Source organism: Abramis brama, assembly GCF_963993115.1.
Source record: "Abramis brama genome assembly, chromosome: 1".
Lineage (NCBI taxonomy): Eukaryota > Metazoa > Chordata > Actinopteri > Cypriniformes > Leuciscidae > Abramis > Abramis brama.
Genome location: NC_139963.1, coordinates 6,184,697 through 6,205,447, shown reverse-complemented (window position 1 = coordinate 6,205,447; position 20,751 = coordinate 6,184,697). Strand labels below are relative to the sequence as shown.

General features: G+C 38.0%; 3 protein-coding genes across 6 annotated transcripts in view; 2 read left to right on the top strand and 1 right to left on the bottom strand.

The window, feature by feature from the left end:
- Window positions 1–219, top strand: part of LOC311079600 (NACHT, LRR and PYD domains-containing protein 12-like) — a 137,040-nt gene extending 136,821 nt beyond the window's left edge. Inside the window, exon 14 of the mRNA XM_084109175.1 lies at window positions 1–219. This exon is cut by the window's left edge and continues 766 nt beyond it. The gene's annotated coding sequence lies outside the window, so the exon portion shown is untranslated.
- Window positions 1–20,751, bottom strand: part of LOC311079770 (uncharacterized protein) — a 186,253-nt gene that overhangs the window by 152,052 nt on the left and 13,450 nt on the right. The window lies entirely within an intron of this gene.
- The window catches only part of LOC311079737 (uncharacterized protein), a 183,357-nt gene continuing 164,204 nt past the window's right edge, over window positions 1,599–20,751 (top strand). The window contains exon 1 of the mRNA XM_084109395.1: window positions 1,599–1,638. The gene's annotated coding sequence lies outside the window, so the exon portion shown is untranslated. The remainder of the gene's footprint in view (window positions 1,639–20,751) is intronic.

Here is a 20,751-nt window from a genome sequence, read left to right as displayed (position 1 = left end):
CCTTCAGATGATCTGATTAAAACTGCTGGATCTCACAGGATTATTATAATCAATAATGTGAGGTGAATAACACATCATCTATATAATCATAGACTGTAAAATGAACATTAATCTACTGTCACCTCCAGTATTTCACTGTTAATTCACATGTTTTATTACAGTTTAATCATGTTATTGTAGTTTATGGTCAATAAACGCTTGTTCCTGTTTCAGTCTGAACATGTTTCTTCAGTTGTTGATCTTTGACTGTTATTTTCATTCATGATAAACGTTTGTCACCCTGAGTTTCACTGTTTTTACACGTTTGCTTTTTAATGTCCAGTTTTGACTGAATCACTTTATGAATCTTCATCAAAAGAGAGTTTGGACTGAATCTAATACAGAAGAACTGTTGAACAGGAAAGTAAATGAGTCTGGGACAAATAATCAGTCAAAGTAAAAAACACTTTATTTTAATGTGTAATTATATATTTAAGTACTGAGTAATATTAAGCACATGTACGTACTATAGGGTTAGGGTTCATTTATAGTTATTACTATAGTAAATACATGTAATGTGTAACAATGACACTGTAAAATAGTGTTACCAACAAAAACATGTAAAAACAAAACATGCATCAAGTGTTTATAAATGTACGCAGTATTCGTGTTTGTTTCATATAGTTTTAGAAAACTTTTATATTATTTTCTACAAGTTTAAAAACTGTAATGTGGTTTATGTAAAAAGAATATAGTACATATTGTCCTTAAACACCTTTATATGTGAGACTACATCTGAATTGTTAAAAAATATTGCAATTATAATTTTAAATCAGAAAAAAATAAAAATAAATGCTCATTATGTTTATTTTTTTTCGACAGTCATTATTACAACAGGATTGAAACAACATGAATATATGATGAATCTCTCTCTCTCTCTCTCTCTCTCTCTCTCTCTCTCTCTCTCTCTCTCTCTCTCTCTCTCTCTCTCTCTCTCTCCCTCTCTCTTTCAATTCAATTAAAAATTGCTTTATTGGCATGACTGTACATATTACAATATTGCCAAAGCTGGGAACGCATAGAATAATAATTATAAAGACATCAAAATAATAAACTATTATAATATAACTTAAATCTAAATGTACTACTTAAATTAATTGTATAAATTAACAGTGTAACAAATTATAATATCTGTGAACATTTTACACCACAGTGTTTTAACATATATACAAATTATAATATCTGTGAACATTTTATACCACAGTGTTTTAACATATACACACACACACACACATATCACACATATCACTGAGGGTCACTGTGGTGGATGTAATATGCTGAGTAAAATGTGAACAAGATTTACTGTATGTGTTCACCTGAGGTTTAATCCAGTAATCAGTTTAAATAATTATAAAATATTAATGTTGTTAAGGACGTTGAAATGTTATGTTTTGCATTAATTCATATGTTTAGTGATTTCGTATGAGGTTAAAAATGTAGTGATGATATGTTTGGGATGAGTGTATCTGATTGGTCGTGTGTGTGCGCGTGCGTTTACTAATAGTTGGGGAGTTCTCGCGAGACGCTTCATTTTAAGTAAAAACTCTGGGTATGAAGCATCTCGTCTGACTGTTTATTGATAAACGTGCTCCCTTACAGGTATATGAAGCGTACATTTGCACACATGTGAATATTAGTGTTACTAAATGTATTTTTGCTAGGTATTGTGTTGTATTATTGGGTGAAGTGCCATACGGGGCGATGTAAAACGCTAGAGTTGTCCGCTGGGGAGAACGCGGTTCGCGCGCAAATCGTTCATGTGTGTATGTAACGGTAGGGTGATTAAATGTATACGGTTGAATTTATATAAATTGCCCTGTTTAGTTAAAGGTCGATGTATGATCTGTGTTGTCACGTGTGTTTTATGTGAGATTGGGGCTTGTGAATATAGAGAGTGTCGCTGTTTTAGGGTGGGATGCGCACTACTCTAAGTGCACTCATTTATTCACGGTGAACTTGGGATGCGTTGATTTAAAGGGGAAGTACATACGAGCTCATGCACTTGTGTATCAAATTATATAAATAAGAGAGCTCATGCATTGTTGAGTGTAATAATTGTTCATTTATTGCCACAATTCATTCTAAGTAAAAACTCTGGATATGAAGCATCTCGTCTGACTGTTTATTGATAAACGTGCTTACAGGACAGGAGTGCTACATGGACAGTAGGGAAACACACTGAGGTCAGACACACACACACATTCACCTTCTCTCTCTCTCTCTCTCTCTCTCTCTCTCTCTCTCTCTCTCTCTCTCTCTCTCTCTCTCTCTCTCTCTCTCTCTCAATTCAATTCAATTCAAAATTGCTTTATTGGCATGACTGTACATGTTACAATATTGCCAAAGCTTGGAACACATAGAATAATTATAAAGTATAAAATTATAAAGTACAAAATAATACAATATTATAATATAACTTAAATCTAAATGTACAACTTAAATTAATTGTACAAATTAACAGTGTAACAAATTATAATATCATTTGAACATTTTACACCACAGAACATTTTACACCACAGTGTTTTAACCAGGGGCGGCCTTAAGCATCTGGGGGCCCGTTTCAATAACTAATATGGGGCCCTGCCCACATAAAATGTAAACATGAGCAGAAAAAGCAAGGATTCTTGTTGGTTTGCATCATTATTTTATTACGCGCACTTTCAGCTTCATGAACAGGCACCACTGGCATATGTACGTTTCATTTCCTATTCAAATTATTTCCCTACTCAAAAAAAAACAACGTTTTAACCTTACGGAAAAAAGGCAAAGTATAAACACATAAACTACCGGTATTTATTTACTTCAGATCACCGTTCGCGGGGGCGGTAAACGTCGCCATGGTAACCGCGGCGCGACTCAAGTTCGACCAATCAGAGACGTCAGTGTTTTGCTTAGAATTATGGTTAGTGTAGTATTTCTCCAGAAGATCGCAAATAACAAGGTTGATTTTTATACTTTGTGGCTTTTATAGGAGCAGAAACTTTCGTTTCACAACCTCGTAGCTCGTGGTCAATCTAACTTGGATGGTTTAGGGGTTTCCAACCTTTTTTAGCTACTTTTTAAAAATGAAAGTGGCCGAGAGCTATATGCAATAATTAAATCTCTTAAATAATGTCTCATAACTCTCATATTAACAACTATGCTAACTGTTTTAGACCTAAACGAGTTATTGTAGCCAGGCCTATATATGTCACCCTTAATTGACATAAAAAAAAATATTATACTGTAAAAACACATAATTATTGTTGATTTTATAGTGCATCATAACTAGAGATGAAATGGTATGAAAATGTAATTTCATGATTATAGTGACCAAAATGAGCATGGTTATCACATAATCCTGTTCAAAAAGTACTAATACTATACACAATAAAATCAATTCACCAAGTTTTATGTCGAAAACCAGCAAATAACAAATAAACTTACCATCAATATGCACTTTTTGTTTACATAAACATTAAAATAGTAACATTAAAAATGATGGCCAAATTTGAAAGGAGTGTCTTGCAACATGTTATCTACTAACATGTACAAGTTCAAATAAAGTTTTGACAAAAAAGTTTTTATAAAAAGATAAACCTCGCATATTTCAGCCTTTAAATCATTTTTATAAAAAGAATGATTCAAAAAAGACAAAATACTGACATTTACAATGCACATTAGCTTATCTTTTATTATTAATAGTAAAATTCGGTCCGATTTTCCCGTGGCGTCTGTCGTTGCTATAGTCTACCATGCGCTCTCCACAACGACAGAGAAGTTTTAATATCTAATGGATTTCCACTACCGATAAACGCTTGCTGTAGCTCTGCTAGAAGATTTATTTACGGAGAATAAAAAAACACCCGTAGTTTGGGTGCACCCCCATCCTTCATATTGACTCGTTGCGCCTGGAAAAAATGAGCGCGTCGCTTCAATTATTTGAAATAACGAACTTGAGCGCGCAAAAGACGCGATATGTGAACGGCCCTTGGCGAGCTACCTCCAATCAGGCCACGAGCTACTCTCGCGAGTGACGTGTTGGAGACCACTTTAGACATTATGTCTGAAAATAAATATCCTAGGGAGAAAATGAATGGGATTTTCCTGTTCTGTTGGGGGCCCCCTTGGAGGGCGGGGCCCGTTTCAATTGAAACGGGTGAAACATAGGTAAGGCCGCCTCTGGTTTTAACATATACACACACACATATCACTGAAGGTCACTGTGGTGGACAGTAGGGAAACACACTGAGGTCAGATACACACATCACACACACATTCACCTGCTGTCTCTCAGGCTGTGGCACACACACACGTATCTGGCAGCGAGTGCTGCTGTCTGGCCCTTTCCTAGCAGGATCTTCATCTGATCTACTTCAGTCATGGCTGTAAAGTTCTGTATTACATTAGTGAGTTTGCTGAAGTAGAGTTCTCTGACTGAACTGTATTTGTGACAGTGAAGGAGGAAGTGCGTCTCTGTCTCGATCTCTCCTGTGCTACAGTGAACACACACCCTCTGCTCTCGGGGTAACCAGCTCTTCCTGTGTCTGCCCGTCTCGATGGCGAGACTGTGTTCACTCAGCCTGTACTTGCTCAGGATCCGTCTCTGCTTTGTGTCTCTCACACTCTGGAGATATTCTTCCAGTTCATAATTTGATTTCAGATTTCGATAGAATTGTAATTTACTTTGTGTTTTAGTTTCCTGGTCCCAATGTTCCAGATATGTATTTTTAGACTGTTTGATAATTTGGTTTGTCCTGATGTGTGTGTGAGAAGCAGTGCTGGTCTGAGACTTGTTAGTGTTAGTAGGGTTAGTCTGGTTAGTGAGTCTCAGAACCAGCTGACTGAGGGGACTCTTTTCGGGGTTCAGTTCTTGGGTTTGTAGAGCTTTAAAATGTAATGATTCTGTGGGACTTGATTTTAGATGCATCCAGAATTTGAGGGATCTTTTTTGCATATTGATAATCAATGGGAATCAGCCTAATTCTGCCCTGCATGCATTATTGGGTGTTTTCCTTTGTAGTTTTAGAATCATTTTGCAGAATTCAGTGTGTAGGGCTTCTGTTGGATGCCTGTCCCATCTAGTGTAGCTTTGATCACTGAGTGGACCCCAAACCTCACTTCCATACAGCGCAATGGGCTGAATCACACTATCGAAGATTTTACACCAAATTGGAATCGGTAATTCAATGTTTTGGAATTTTTTCTTGATTGCATATAGAGCTCTCCGAGCTTTATCTCTGAGAGCATTCACTGCCACACTGAAACTCCCCGATCGAGTGCTCTAGGGCGGTGCTGCCTAGACTGAACTTGTATCTGTGTTCCTGACATCTGGGCTTCTTCTGAAAGACCATAATGTTGGTCTTGGTGAGGTTGACTGCCAGGGCCCAGTTCTGGCAGTAGTTCTCCAGCAGGTCCAGGTGCTGCTGTAGTCCCTGTGCAGTGGGTGACAGCAGCACCAGGTCGTCTGCGTACAGCAAGAGCTTGATGCTGCTGTCCTGTAGAGTGAGTCCAGGGCCCGTAGACTGCTCCAGCTGCACCGCTAGTTCATTAATGTAGATGTTGAACAGCGTTGGACTCAGGCTACAGCCCTGCCGCACTCCTCTTAAACTCTCTCTCTCTCTCTCTCTCTCTGAGCGGATGCTGTGAGTGAGTGGGCGGAGTTTGCTGTGAGAGTACTGCTGGTGTGAGTGAGTTTTTTCCTCTCTTTCTCTTAACTTTCTTACTGTTTTTGTTTAAAGTTTTTGTTAAGTGTGTTTTTGCGAGTGTTAATATAGGCTTGGTAGGTTTTAGGTGGGACGAATTTCGCCGCTATCCGGCGTTTGCTGGGTGGCAATGGCGTCCTCAGAACGCGTGAGTTTGGACCGGTTGTCGCGAAGACACGGTATCAAGCTCGCGCCTGTGAGTAATGTTTCGGTGGAACAATGTGTTTTGGCTGTAGGAGAAGTTGTTGGTTGCGATAGCATATTATCTGCTTCTCGCATGAACAGTGCTGTTGTTGTCTTTCTAGACACTATTGAAAAAGTTAATAGTGTTGTTCAGAATGGCGTTGTTATACAGGATACCTTTACTCCCGTAATGCCGCTGCTTCAACCGGCAAAAAGAGTTATTCTGTCTAATGTTCCCCCGTTCATTAAAGATGAACTCTTGATAGCAGAGCTTTCAAGGCATGGTAAAGTAGTGTCCCAAATGAAAAAGATCCCGTTTGGTTGTAAATCACCGCTACTTAAGCATGTTGTTTGTTTCAGACGTCAGGTTTATATGGTTTTGAATAAAGATGCAGACGAATTGAATGTGGCTTTCAAATTTAAGGTTGATGGTTTTGATTATGTGGTTTTTGTTACCTCTGATATTATGAAATGTTTCCGATGTGGAAAAGACACTAAAGAAAACTGTAGATAATGAGAGGATGGGTGAGATTGTTGAAGCTGGGACCAGTGCTGCTTCTGCTGGCACCAGTGCTGCTTCTGCTGGGACCAGCGCTGCTTCTGCTGGGACCAGTGCTGCTTCTGCTGGGACCAGTGCTGCTTCTGCTGGGACCAGCGCTGCTTCTGCTGGCACCAGTGCTGCTTCTGCTGGGACCAGCGCTGCTTTTGCTGGCACCAGTGCTGCTTCTGCTGGGACCAGCGCTGCTTCTGCTGGGACCAGCGCTGCTTCTGCTGGGACCAGTGCTGCTTTTGCTGGCACCAGTGCTGCTTCTGCTGGGACCAGCGCTGCTTCTGCTGGGACCAGTGCTGCTTCTGCTGGGACCAGCGCTGCTTCTGCTGGCACCATTGCTGCTTCTGCTGGCACCATTGCTGCTTCTGCTGGGACCAGCACTGCTTCTGCTGGGCCCAGTGCTGCTTCTGCTGGGCCCAGCGCTGCTTCTGCTGGCACCATTGCTGCTTCTGCTGGCACCATTGCTGCTTCTGCTGGGACCAGTGCTGCTTCTGCTGGCACCAGCGCTGCTTCTGCTGGGACCAGTGCTGCTTCTGCTGGGACCAGCGCTGCTTCTGCTGGCACCAGCGCTGCTTCTGCTGGGACCAGTGCTGCTTCTGCTGGGACCAGTGCTGCTTCTGCTGGGCCCAGTGCTGCTTCTGCTGGGCCCAGCGCTGCTTCTGCTGGCACCATTGCTGCTTCTGCTGGCACCATTGCTGCTTCTGCTGGGACCAGCACTGCTTCTGCTGGCACCATTGCTGCTTCTGCTGGGACCAGTGCTGCTTCTGCTGGGACCAGCGCTGCTTCTGCTGAGGAAGACATGCATGTGGAAAGTAGGAGAAGTGAGACTGTTGAGGTTGAGGAAGCTGTGGAGAGTGTAGGGGATCACGTTCATGGCACAACGATAGGTGCAGATAATGTAGAGAATAAAACTGATGAGGAGAATGTATCTGCTGTTGCAGAAATTATTGAGGCTCAAGAAAGTCTGGACACTGAGATGCTGAGGGATGAAGAACTTTTTAAAACTCCCTCTACTAAAAGGAAACGAGTAAAGAAAAGCCTAAAGAATAAGAGCACTGGTCAGGTGACTGTAGACTCAGCTAATAGAAATGATGATACTGAATGCAGCTCAGTTGAGTCTGATATTGAGGCAACAGCTAGCAGAAATGGACAGTACGATCATCAAGGTGAATACACATTTGGAAAAATAAGATTATTCCTTCAGAAAACAAAGAATATGAAAAACGTCCAGGTTGAGGAGTATTTCCCTGATCGTAAACTATTCATAGATTCAGTTGCAATGACAATGAGGGGTGACAGTGAGGAGCATTTCACTGTTCAAGAAATGTTCAGGTTGAAGAAATTTGTGTCTAAGTTGAAACTAAAACAAAAAAATGAGGATGGTTTTGAAACTACATAAGTCATTTTGTTATTTTAAGTTATTGTTTACTTTGTATCTCTTGGTAACACACTATTTAATGAGTACGATAAGGATAGGTACTCTGAATTTGAATGGTGCAAGAGATATAAAGAAAAGAGCAGTACTTTTTGAGTTAATCAGACAAAAGAGCTTGGATGTTATGATGGTTCAAGAAACACACAGTGATAGTTTAAATGAAATCGATTGGAAAAAGGAGTGGGATGGGGAAGTAGTGCTTTCTCATATGAGTTCAGTCAGAGGAGGGGTGGCTGTACTTTTTGCCAAAAAATTCCTGCCTATTTCATACGAATTGAAACATGTAATACCAGGTAGACTCATGCTATTAAAAGCAAAATTTGAAAGATTCAATTTTGTTTTTTTGAATATATACGCTCCAACTATTGGGGCTGAAAGAGTTAATTTTTTTAATGATGTTAAGAGTATTTTGCTGGATTATATTTCTGATGATTATTTGTTTTTGGGGGGAGATTTTAACTGCACAGAAAATTATGTACTGGATCGGAATCACGTAGAACCAAATGCTGCTTCAGCTCGTGTTATACGCGAGTTAGTTGAGACTCACAGTTTATGTGATGTATGGCGGGGGGTTAATAATGATGTCAGACAATATACATGGGCACATGCAAGGGGAAGTGTTATATCCCTAGCTGGAATTGATAGGTTTTATTGTTATAAGCATCATCTTAATATTGTTAAAAAATGTGTAATTGCTCCAGTAGGTTTTTCACTGATCACTGTTTAGTTACATGTCAAGTATTTATAGCAAATATAAAGGCCAGAAGTGCATATTGGCATTTCAACACGTCTTTGCTGAATGATAAGAATTTTAGAGATGTTTTTTGCTTTTTTTGGGACAATTTTAAGACGAGAAAAAATGAGTTTGAAGATCTGCGTCAGTGGTGGGATATTGGGAAGGTTAAAATAATGATGCTTTGTAAACAATACACTTTCAATGTTACCAGGGATATAACACGATCTATGAAAAAGTTAGAAACTGAAATAGTTGAATTGCAGGATTTGGCTGATGCTACCAAAGAGCAAAGGTATTTGGAGACTCTTAAATCCAAAAAAACTTTTCTTTTAAACCTATTGGGAGTTAGGGCGCAAGGAGCATTGGTTCGATCTCGCTTTTTAAACCTTTCACAAATGGATGCCCCATCTAAGTTCTTTTTCAGTCTTGAGAGAAAGAATGGTCAGAGCCGATGCATTCACTGTTTGTGCTCTGAAGATGGGCGTGAGCTAACAGAACCCTCTGAGATAAGAAAGAGGGCCGTACGGTTCTATACTGGGCTGTACAGCAGTGAGTATGTTGACGATGATGATTTGTCTGCTCACTTCTACGAAGGTCTACCCCGTGTTTCAGAGAGCTCAAAAGCGGAGCTGAAGCTGCCGTTGTGTGAGCAGGAACTGTTCACTGCTCTGAAAGCGATGGAGGGGGGTAAAGCCCCTGGCATGGATGGGCTCCCTGTGGAGTTTTACAGAGAGTTCTGGGCAGTTTTGGGTAATGACCTGTTGGGTGTTCTCAATGAGAGCTTAACTGAGGGGTTGTTGCCCTTAAGCTGCAGAAGAGCTGTGATTACCTTGTTACCTAAAAAAGGTAATCTACAAGATATAAAGAACTGGAGACCAATGAGTTTGCTATGCTCTGACCTGAAAATATTCTCTAAAGCCCTGGCTAATAGGCTGAAAAAGGTGATGGGGGAAGTCATCCATATTGACCAGACTTATTGTATTCCCGGACGCTCTATTTTTGATAATGTTTGCCTTATACGGGATATTTTAAATATTTGCAATCTTTCTAGTGTTGATTTGGGACTTGTTTCTATCGATCAAGAAAAGGCATTTGACAGAGTCGAGCACAGATATCTTTGGAAAACTTTAAATGCTTTTAATTTTGGATTGGAGTTTATTAATATGATCAAAGTTATGTACCAGGACATTGAAAGTGTTTTGAAAATCAATGGTGGTTTGAGTGCCCCTTTTAAGGTTTTTAGGGGCATTAGACAGGGTTGTGCAATATCGGGAATGTTATATTCTTTGGCTATTGAGCCTCTGTTGAATAAATTACGATCAAAAATTGAAGGTTTTTCTTTGCACAATGGTAATATAGTTCAAGTTTCAGCTTATGCTGATGATGTCATAATCATGGTTAATGGGCAGCGAGATATTAACCATATGGAGGGTATTATAAGAGATTTTGGTGTTATCTCAGCTGCTAAAGTAAACTGGGAAAAGAGCGGGGCATTGGCCATAGGAAAATGGGAGCAGGGCCTGCCAGTTTTACCTGATAGAATAACCTGGAAAAAGGGAGGTCTCAAATATTTGGGAGTTTATCTTGGGGATGCAATTATACAACAAAAGAATTGGGATGGGGTAGTAGAGAAGATGGTAGGTAGACTGGCTAAATGGAACTGGATTCATTCACAATTATCTTTTAGGGGAAGAGTGTTAATAGTGAACAATTTGGTAGCTTCGATACTCTGGCATAAACTGTTTTGTGTGGATCCACCCATAGGGTTATTATCTCAGCTGCAAAGAATTTTTGTGGATTTTTTTTGGGATCGATTGCACTGGATTCCACAAAGTGTATTGTTTCTTCCTAAAGATGAAGGTGGACAAGGTTTGGTCCATTTGCCAAGCAGAATGGCAGCATTTCGTTTACAATTCATTCAGAGATTTTTAACAGGCCCTGACGATCTGGTGTGGAGGAACTTGACCAAGGTCATCCTTCAAAGGGTGGAGGGACTTGGACTTGATGTTGGCCTCTTTTTTATGGATTACAGGAAGTTGAACCTGAATGACATATCTCCTTTTTATTGTGGACTTTTTAAAATGTGGGGACTTTTCACTCTCAAGAGAATGAACAATTCAGACTCTTTATTTTGGCTGTTGGAGGAGCCCCTAGTAAAAGGGGCTCGTCTAGATGTAACGGATGAGGTACCAGGCCTCACTCAGCAGTTGTGTGCCTCTGGAACTGTGAAGCTGAGGAAAATTGTCAGTGTGGCTGGCCCTGATTTAAGTGACGTTACAGCAGTAGCCCTGATGCTGGGGCAAAGGTCAATTCGCCACACAGGAACAATAGTAGAAAAGTGGAGGAAGAAGCTCACAGATGTGGAAATCGCACTACTTAAGGATTTTGGGAAGGGTTTGGAGGTTCCTGATAAAGACGATCCTGTTCCGAAAACTAGAATTACTCCGGATTTGAAGGATATGACAGGTCCTTTGCTAGACCTTCACGGGCTGAAAGACTTGGATTTGGACATGGTGGAGGGCAAAGTTCTTTATCAGTGTTGTGTAAAAGTTTTTAATAGAGTTGCTTTAAATGGGCGAGTTGATACAGTCTGGAAGGAAAAACTTGGGATGGGTGAAAAAACTAAACCATTTTGGAGAGTGTTTTATAAACCACCATTGATTAAGAAATCTGGAGATTTGCAATGGAGAATTCTACACGGTTCTGTGGCAGTTAATGCATTTATTTCTGTTATTAATCCCAGTGTTAATGATAAGTGTGTGTTTTGTGGTCTAAGGGAAACAGTGTTTCATTGTTTTTTGGAATGTGTAAGACTTAAATCACTTTTTGTTTTATTGAGTCAAGTGTTTTTGAAATTTGGAGAGAAGTTCACACATAATGCTTTTATTTTGGGGGCAGGATATAGTCAAAAGCAAAGAGTAAAATGGCAGCTGATTAACTATGTGATTGGTCAAGCAAAGCTTGCAATTTATATAAGCCGGAAAAATAGAATAGAGAATAGACTTGGCCAAGAGATTATGTGTCTATTTAAAGCCTATGTTAAATCAAGAATTGTTGTTGACTGTAAGTATTATAAATTAATGAATGATATGACAGCGTTTGAAATGCAGTGGTGTTATAAAAATATTTTCTGTGCTGTGATGGAAGGGGATCTATCTTTTTCTCTATTTTTTAATTGAGTTGTATAGTGTATGATTGTTTTTGGAATTGATTGTATGGAATAAAATTGTTTTTTTAAAAATCAATCTCTCTCTCTCTCTCTCTCTCTCTCTCTCTCTCCCCCTCTCTCTCTCTCTCTCTCTCAATTCAATTCAATTCAGTTCAGTTCAATTCAAATGAGCTTTATTAGCATGACTGTGTAACACAATGTTGCCAAAGCATCAACATATTATATATAAATAATAAAACAAACAAACAAAACATATATGTATAGATCATGTCATATGTAGCGTAGTAAATATAAATAAATAGATAAATAAACACAATTTATCCTAATAAATGAATAAGTACAGTGGGTCTCTCTAGAGAATTAGCTGACTCTGGCGTTGTGAATAGCTAACACACATTTAGCCGCTAGTGCAGCTGTACTATCATCTTCTCCCAGTAAGAAGGACATTTTCTCAGTGTCACTCAGTTCCAAGGGCGTAGATTTGGTTTGAACATTGGGGGGGTGGAAGTTTGGCAATGCCTCCTTTTCATGTGATCATGGTATAAATATCGGGGGGGTTGTAATGCATAGATTTAAATATTGGGGGGGTTATCTCCCCCCAACCCCCCCCCACAAATTATGCCCCTGCTCAGTTCAAAGAACGATGGAATCAAGGTTTCAGATCTGGGCAGAAAGGCTTCTCTTATACTGGAGTATTTAGAGCAGAAGAGCAGAAAGTGTTCCTCATCCTCGATGTGCTGTAGATCACACACACACACACACAGTCTCACTCTCACTCATCCTCGATGTGCTGTAGGTCACAGTGTCTACAGATCCTCTGCTCTATGGCGAGTGGATAATGCCACGGATAACTTACCGAAGTCGACAGTCGTGTACTTTTACGTGACCGAAGGGGTACGCCGCATCACAGACGCGTGACACCAACGTCGCACCACAGCACGTCTCATCACAGACGCGTGACACCAACGTGTGACTCCAACGTTGCACCAAAGCACGTCTCATCACAGACGCGTGACACCAACGTGTGACTCCAACTCATATCACTATAAATGAATATCTATTTTCCCCCTAGCTTTTCTTATCTTTCCTTTGTTATCTTTCTAATCAATCATTCTTTTCTTGTGTTCTGATGACATTGAAAATATCTTTGATACAAATTTTGTATTGTATACAAAGTTGTGTATCTCATTAATGTCATCTCTGAATGGTTTACGGGCATAGTATTTATTTTTATTTTTTTTAATAATTCACTCACTTTCTATTGGATATGAGGACTATGCAAATTATACACCATCAAAGTCACAATTTTTTGCACAATTATTAACAACAACTTTAAAGTTGAACAGATAAATTCATTATCTATAAACATAATATTCTGGAATGTGTCATTCTGAGTTTTTACTTTTGAAGGTGGTAATAATTTTAATTAACACAGTTGACCATAATGGGCGAATACACAATATGAAACTATTCACGATATTGTTTACAGGAGAAGGTGACAAGAAAGTATTTTAATAGCCTATTATTTTCAAGAAATCAACAATTCATTCATTCATTTATTTATATTTTGTTTCGAACATATTACAAATAGACAAAGAAAATACAATATAACATATATAAGTTGTAAACAAAGCAACAAAACAAAACAAACAAAGTATTTATCCACAATATTTGAATAAATAACTAATGTGTTCGAAAAGGAGCAGGAGGAAGCCAAAGCTTATTACTTCCCACCCCTAATTTCAATGCTCATAATTACTTAAACACTTATTTACACCATTTCTTTACAAACCTAAACCAAACACCCCAAAAAACAATGAAAACAGAAACACAACAGCCAAACATAATAATTTACTGTGAAGCCCAGCACATTATAATCACCTGTACCTTTACAGTCTGTATAATATCCCCGCCCAACATAACCTGTCTTCATCCCTGTATCCTTTTATAAGCATGTTTCTATACAATATTTTAAACTTATATATATTTGTACTGTTTTTTAGCTCCAACTCCAAACCATTCCACAAACTCACACCACATACCGTTATGCACATGCTTTTCATATTTGTTCTGACTTTGAATTTTTTGAAATTATATTCCCCTCTTAAGTTATACCCACCCTGCCTATTCATAAACATTTTTTGCATATTTCCTGGAAGTAAATTATTTCTTGCTTTGTACAAAATTTGAGCAGTCTTAAATTTAACCAAATCAATGAACTTTAATATATGTGATTTAAAAAACAATAGATTGGTATGTTCCAGGTGTCCTGTATTATTAATAATTCTTATAGCTTTTTTTTGTAATGTGCATAATGGCTGTAGGTTGGTTTTGTAGGTATTACCCCATATCTCCACACAGTAACTTAAATACGGTAAAATGAGAGTATTATAGAGTGTATGTAAAGATTTATGATCTAAAATATGCCTTGATTTCACAAGTATTAATATAGATTTAGCTACTTTTGCTTTGACATAATTTATCTGAGGTTTCCAACAGATTTTGTGGTCAATAATCACACCAAGAAATTTATTTTCATAAACTCTTTCAATACAAACGTTGTCTATTTCCAATTTTATATCAGGATTTTTTTTGTGTTTCCCAAATAACATTATCTTTGTTTTACTTAAATTTAATGACAATTTATTCACATCAAACCACTGTTTTAATTTTTTCATTTCTGATGTGATTATCTCCAAAAGCTGTTGTACATTGTCACCAGAACAGAAAATACTGGTATCATCTGCAAATAAAATAAAATTTAACATATTAGAAACTCTGCATACATCATTTATATATAAAATAAAAAGCTTTGGACCAAGAACTGACCCCTGTGGCACTCCACAAGTTATATTCATACAAGTTGATTTATGTTCACCAATTTCCACAAATTGTTGCCTGTTTCGTAAATAGCTACTCACCCAGTTTAATCCTACTCCTCTAATGCCATACTTTTCCAGTTTACTGATCATAATATCATGATTGATCGTATCAAATGCTTTCTTTAAATCTATAAAAATTCCTACTGCATATTTTTTGTTATCTATACTATTTGTAATTTCCTCAATTAATTCCATTAACGCTAAGGATGTTGATCTATTTGTTCTGAATCCATATTGACTGTCAACTAAAAGTTTATATTTTTCAATAAAATTATCCATTCTTTCTGCAAAAAGCTTTTCAAGGATTTTAGAAAACTGGGAGAGTAATGAAACCGGCCTGTAATTTGTATAGTAATGTCTGTCTCCACTCTTATATAGTGGTATTACCTTTGCTATTTTCATTTTATTTGGAAATTTACCGGTTTGAAAAGACAAGTTACATATGTTTGTTAATGGTTCTACTATCTCCGTAATAACTTTTTTTACCAATACCATATCAATACCATTCCAATCCACTGAGGCTTTACTTTTACATTTTTTTACAATCTGTAGAACCTCTTTTTCTTTAACTGCTTTAAGGAAAATAGAATTAAGGTTTCTGTCCAAAAGATCTGCAACAACTTCATTTTTTACTTCACAGTCCTGAATTTTGTCTGCTAAATCTGGTCCTACATTTATGAAGAATTTATTGAAACCAAAATTGAAACCAATGAAAAAATATAAGACAGGGAAATAGTCTTTTAGTCACAAAATGTAAAACAATGTAGGTTCATGTTCAAATGTTCAAAACTAGGGCTGTCAGTGTCGACTATTTTATTTATATTTTTTTGGTCAGAAAGATAGATCTGAAGTGAACAATAGCCTTTAGTATGACTTAAATACATTACAAATGAGGCGATATAATTGGTTCAAATAAAGTATTAAAAGTAATTAATTTTATTGTTTTATTTAACAACACTATTAAAATACATGAAGAAATATATAAACAATGAACTTATGTATATTATTATAACAAATGCCAACAGAGGGCGCAAGAGGCCTGACGATAATTGTTACACTTGACATCAAGAGCAAACCATTGTTTATCTAGTGTTTGATTGCACTTAATCTGTAATGTTTTGCTATAGCCAACAGTTTCATTTTGAAACCTCAAACATCTATTTGCATTCTTAGAAATATATTGGTTCATTTTTTTGGTGTTGTTAGCGTGTTTTTAAGTTGCTAAATAAGTTCAACAGCACAAGTTTCGTCCATATTCCGAAATGCACCGAAAAGTACCAAAACATAGAATAAAATAATACAAGGAATGTCCATTTTTGCCACAAAACAACTGTTGAACAGAATAGTACCAATGGGTTAAATGTATAAGGATCTATGTTGTCCCACAACCAGGGCCGCGGGAAGTGGCAATTGTAAATGCAACGCATATGTTTGTTCATTAAAATGTATTAATTTTTAGCATTTAGTCATTTATTTGTAATAAACACTTTAAGTGGGCTATTTAAAAATGGTTATTTATATGTTAAATTATCTTTTTAAAACATTAGCGCAGAGTGTTATGTAATATTGTGTGTGTCGAAAAAATTTGTCCGCATGCTGCTCAAAAAAAAGAAAAAAAAGAAAAACCCAGTCAAAAACCCCACTGTCAGTGTTTTGTAAGGAACAGGCAAATATGTTAAATATATCATGATACATTTTAATTGTTTACTAATAAAACAGTTCTTTTTTTTTTATGTCAGTGTCGGCTAGACAGATGAAGTTGACGACTCGCGATCTTCGCAGCGCCAGAGAGAAATGCACATTTTATACGAATTACATAAGCAGCGCCGTCTGTTTTCTCTAGACATTTTAAGCTATCTATATGTCTCAGGTCTGTGAGGCAATAGGCTACCTTATAGGCCTATGCTGAGTTTCGGTTCATTTATGAGACGAGCTCAGGTTCGCCAGCGCCTCCGTGTCCTGATTATCTATTTTCTAATAGCCTATATTTAGCTACTTCTTATTAAATCCAGAAAATGTGTTGATGAAACATTGATTAAAATTAAGATACAATTAATACAAAACGAAATTAAATTTAAAGACAGGCTTTGTGCTTTCAGTTTTAGGTCTCTGTGAAAGTTTTAAAACATTACTTTAGTGCCGCTTTAGAGCGCTCACGTCCGTAGCGGAGAACTGTCTGTAACTTTTTTTTTTTTTTTTTTTTGTGAAATAAATTTAAAAAAAAAATGCAACTTATTCCAGTGCGACTTAGGCTAAATATGTTTTTTTCTTCTTCGTGGCGCATTTTTTGACTGATATATTTTTAACTGTGATATTGTGAAATATTTTTACAATTTAAACTGTTTCACAAATTATAATTAATACAATTTTATACAAACGCTGAGTTTTGGTTAAGTTATGAGATGCGCTCCAGTTCACGTGCAATGCAAGTGACCGCGCGGGCGCCTCCATGTCATGATTATATTGTCTGCTATTTACTTCTTATTTAGCCTATTAAATCCAGGCAACTGGTTAATGAAAAATTGCTTAAACTTAAGGTGCAATTTATACAAAACGAAATTCACTTTAAAGAAAGGTTTTCTAAAAACAAAACTTATGAAGTGGTCAAAATCATGTCTCCCGATATATTGCGCATCCAATCTTACTCATGCTGTTCACTTTTCATTATTAACATAGATTGGGGAAAAAATAACATTATAATAGTGTAACAAACATGAAACTAAATGCGCTTATTTAATGGCTACAACATGTCTAAAGACTCTCTATTTGTACAAATTGCTGCATATTCAATTAATTCTGAATTTTGCACAGTTCAAACTAAGGCATTTATTTGCGCCTAAAACATCTGCAACATTCATCAAGCTCACGGATAATTGTGCCTGCATCTATAAATCATTATGATATAAAATCATAATAAAGTAGGCTATACTATATGTTCAAAAAATTAGATGTTTAATTACACGTTAAGAATTTTCCTCCCATAGAAAACCATTATAAGAATGCTTAATGTGGCTTAATGCAGAATGTCCCATTATTATGTCTAAATAACAGATATTATATCGAAATAACAACGTATTATGTCGAAATAACGAGCTACTTATGTCGAAATGTTGAAATAAGGACTTAATGAAATTGAAACATGTTAAAAAATATTTTACACACTAACGTAACAGCCAATATAGTTAGGCTACATCGGTTTTTGAACGGTAAGATTTTTTTTAAGTCTCTTCTGCTCTCCAAGCCAAGCCTTCATTTATTTGATTCAAAATACAGCAAAAACAATAATATTGTGAAATATTTATTCAATTTAAACTGTTTCACATTTTAAAATTTATACAATTTAAACCTTTCTATTTTAATATATTTTAAAATGCAATTTATTTCTGTGCTGGCAAATTTCAGATAGTTGCTGTTGTTTTGAACTTTCTATTAATCAAATAATCGTAAAAACAAAATTGTACACAATTGTTTTTAACATTGATAATAATGATAAATGTTTCTTGAGCATAAAATCATCATATTACAATGATTCCTGAAGGATCATGTGACATTAAAGACTGGAGTAATGATGCTGAAAATTCAGCTTTGATTGCAGGAATAAATGCCATTTTAAAATATATTCAAATAGAAAACAGTTATTTTAAGTTGTATAAATAGCCTATTTCAATATTTAATATTACTGTCTAAAATATCTTACCGTTCAAAAACTTTTGACTGTATAGCTTATCAAACATTGAATAGGCTAAACTTAGTTATTAAGCACCAGTGGCCCTTTTTTAGAAATTAGTTTACTGTAGGCTAAAAGCAATAGCCTATAACAAGTACATCTACTAAGGAAAACTCTGAAATGTTTAAAGGCGAAATACATTGGGGAAGCCGTGTTTATACAGAGGGACGACGTGTTTATCAGGCGTCTTATTAGGCGACGTACTGAGAGACGACGTTTGTATCAGGCGTCTTATTAGGCGACGTACTGAGGGACGACGTGTGTATCAGGCGTCTTATTAGGCGACGTGCCTGGTTCAGACGTTATGATTTTTTATACATTTCTCACGTACGCCGTCGCCACGTCGCCGTAAGTATACGTTACTACTGTGACGTCGCCATGACGTCGTCGCCGGTCTGTCGTTTGACGTCTCTATCAATCCCATTCAAAAATAGACACGGACTGACGGCGACGGAAGGGTAGACTGCTCCTTCGCCTTCTTCAGGGTAGACTTAGAAAAGGCATTATCCACTCGTCATACTGCTCTCTCTCTGTCCACACACACACACACACACACACACACACACACTCCTCTGCTCTCTCTCTGTCCACACACACACACACACACACACACTCCTCTGCTCTCTCTGTCCATGTTAGTCTACGTCTTCCTCTCTCTATCTCTAGATCATGGTCACTTAATCTGTATCTGGAGAGGATTTGTCTTTCTTTAAAATGTTTAATAAATCGATAACTGGCCAGTTTAGTGGCTCTATTGAGGGTCGAGTAACATTGGAGTTTATTCTGGAGGGCAAAATGTGCTTTTAGTGCTTCATCATGAGTGACTTTTAGATGTTTGTGGATTTGGTTAATGATAGGTTTGGGGTTGATGGGGAGTATATTCTGATGGACGAGTTGAAGAGCGAGTGTGTTCAGAGGATGAGGTTCTGCTGAGGTTTCATTGGCGAGGAGGGCTTTATATTGCACTGACTCTGGGTCAGACTGATGGAGGTGATGCCAGAACTGAACACATCTCTTCTGGATCTCGATGTTCAGCGGGTACAGGCCCAGCTCAGCCCTGCAGCGGCAGTGCACGTGTTTCTGTGAACCCCGAGAATATTTTTGGCAATTTCCAATTGTAATTTTTCTACTGATGTTTTATCCCAATTTTTACAATTTAGTACTGGTCCCCAAATTTCACATCCATATAAAAGAATTGGTTTTATTATTGAATCATATAATTTTATCCAGGTTTTAATGGGTAATTTTAAGTGTCCACATCGTGACTTTATAGCATAGAAAGCCCTCCGAGCCTTTTCACCGAGTGTTTTCACAGCCAGACCGAAGCGTCCCGAAGCGCTGATGTCGATGCCCAGATAGCACACACACACACACACACACACACACACGCATACACACACACACACACTCACACACACACACTCACACACACACACACACACACACACACACACACACACACACACACTCACAGATAGCTGTAGCTAGAGCTGTGCTGCAGGACCTGGCCTTTATACAGGAACTGGTGTGTGTGTCCCTGAGATCGGGCTTTCTTCTGGAACACCATGACTCTGGTTTTGTCCAGATTGACTGTCAGGGCCCAGTCGCTACAGTATTGTTCCAGCAGGGACAGGCTCTGCTGAAGGCCCTCAGGTGTGCGGGACAGCAGGACCAGATCATCCGCGTACAGCAGACATCTGACCTCTGACCCCTGTAGAGTGAGGCCGGGCACAGTAGAGCTCTCCAGCGCTGACGCCAGGTCATTGATGTAGATGTTGAATAGAGTCGGGCTCAGACTGCAGCACTGCCTCACTCCACGTCCCTGCTGGAAGAACACACACACACACACTCCACGTCCCTGCTGGAAGAACACACACACACACACACACACACTCCTTGTCCCTGCTGGAAGAACGCGGTTCTGTGGTTACCGATCTTCACCGCATTTTTGCTGTTGGTGTACAGAGATTTAATAATGTCAAACGTTTTTCCGCCGATGCCAATTTGTAGGATTTTGTACAGTAGACCATCATGCCAAATTGAGTCGAATGCTTTTTTAAAGTCTACAAAACATGCCAATATTTTCCTTTGTCTGTCGTTGATGTTCTTGTTGATTAGAGTGTGGAGGGAATAGATGTGGTCGGATGTGCGCTGTTTTGGGAAAAAGCCAATCTGAGCTTTATTTAAACTGTTGTGTGCTGAGATGTGTGAGACGACGCGTGTGTTTATGACACTGCAGAACAGTTTTCCCAACACACTGCCCACACTTATCCCGCGGTAGTTATTGGGGTGGAGTCGATCACCGCTCTTAAATATGGGGGTGACGAGTCCCTCAGACCAGATCTC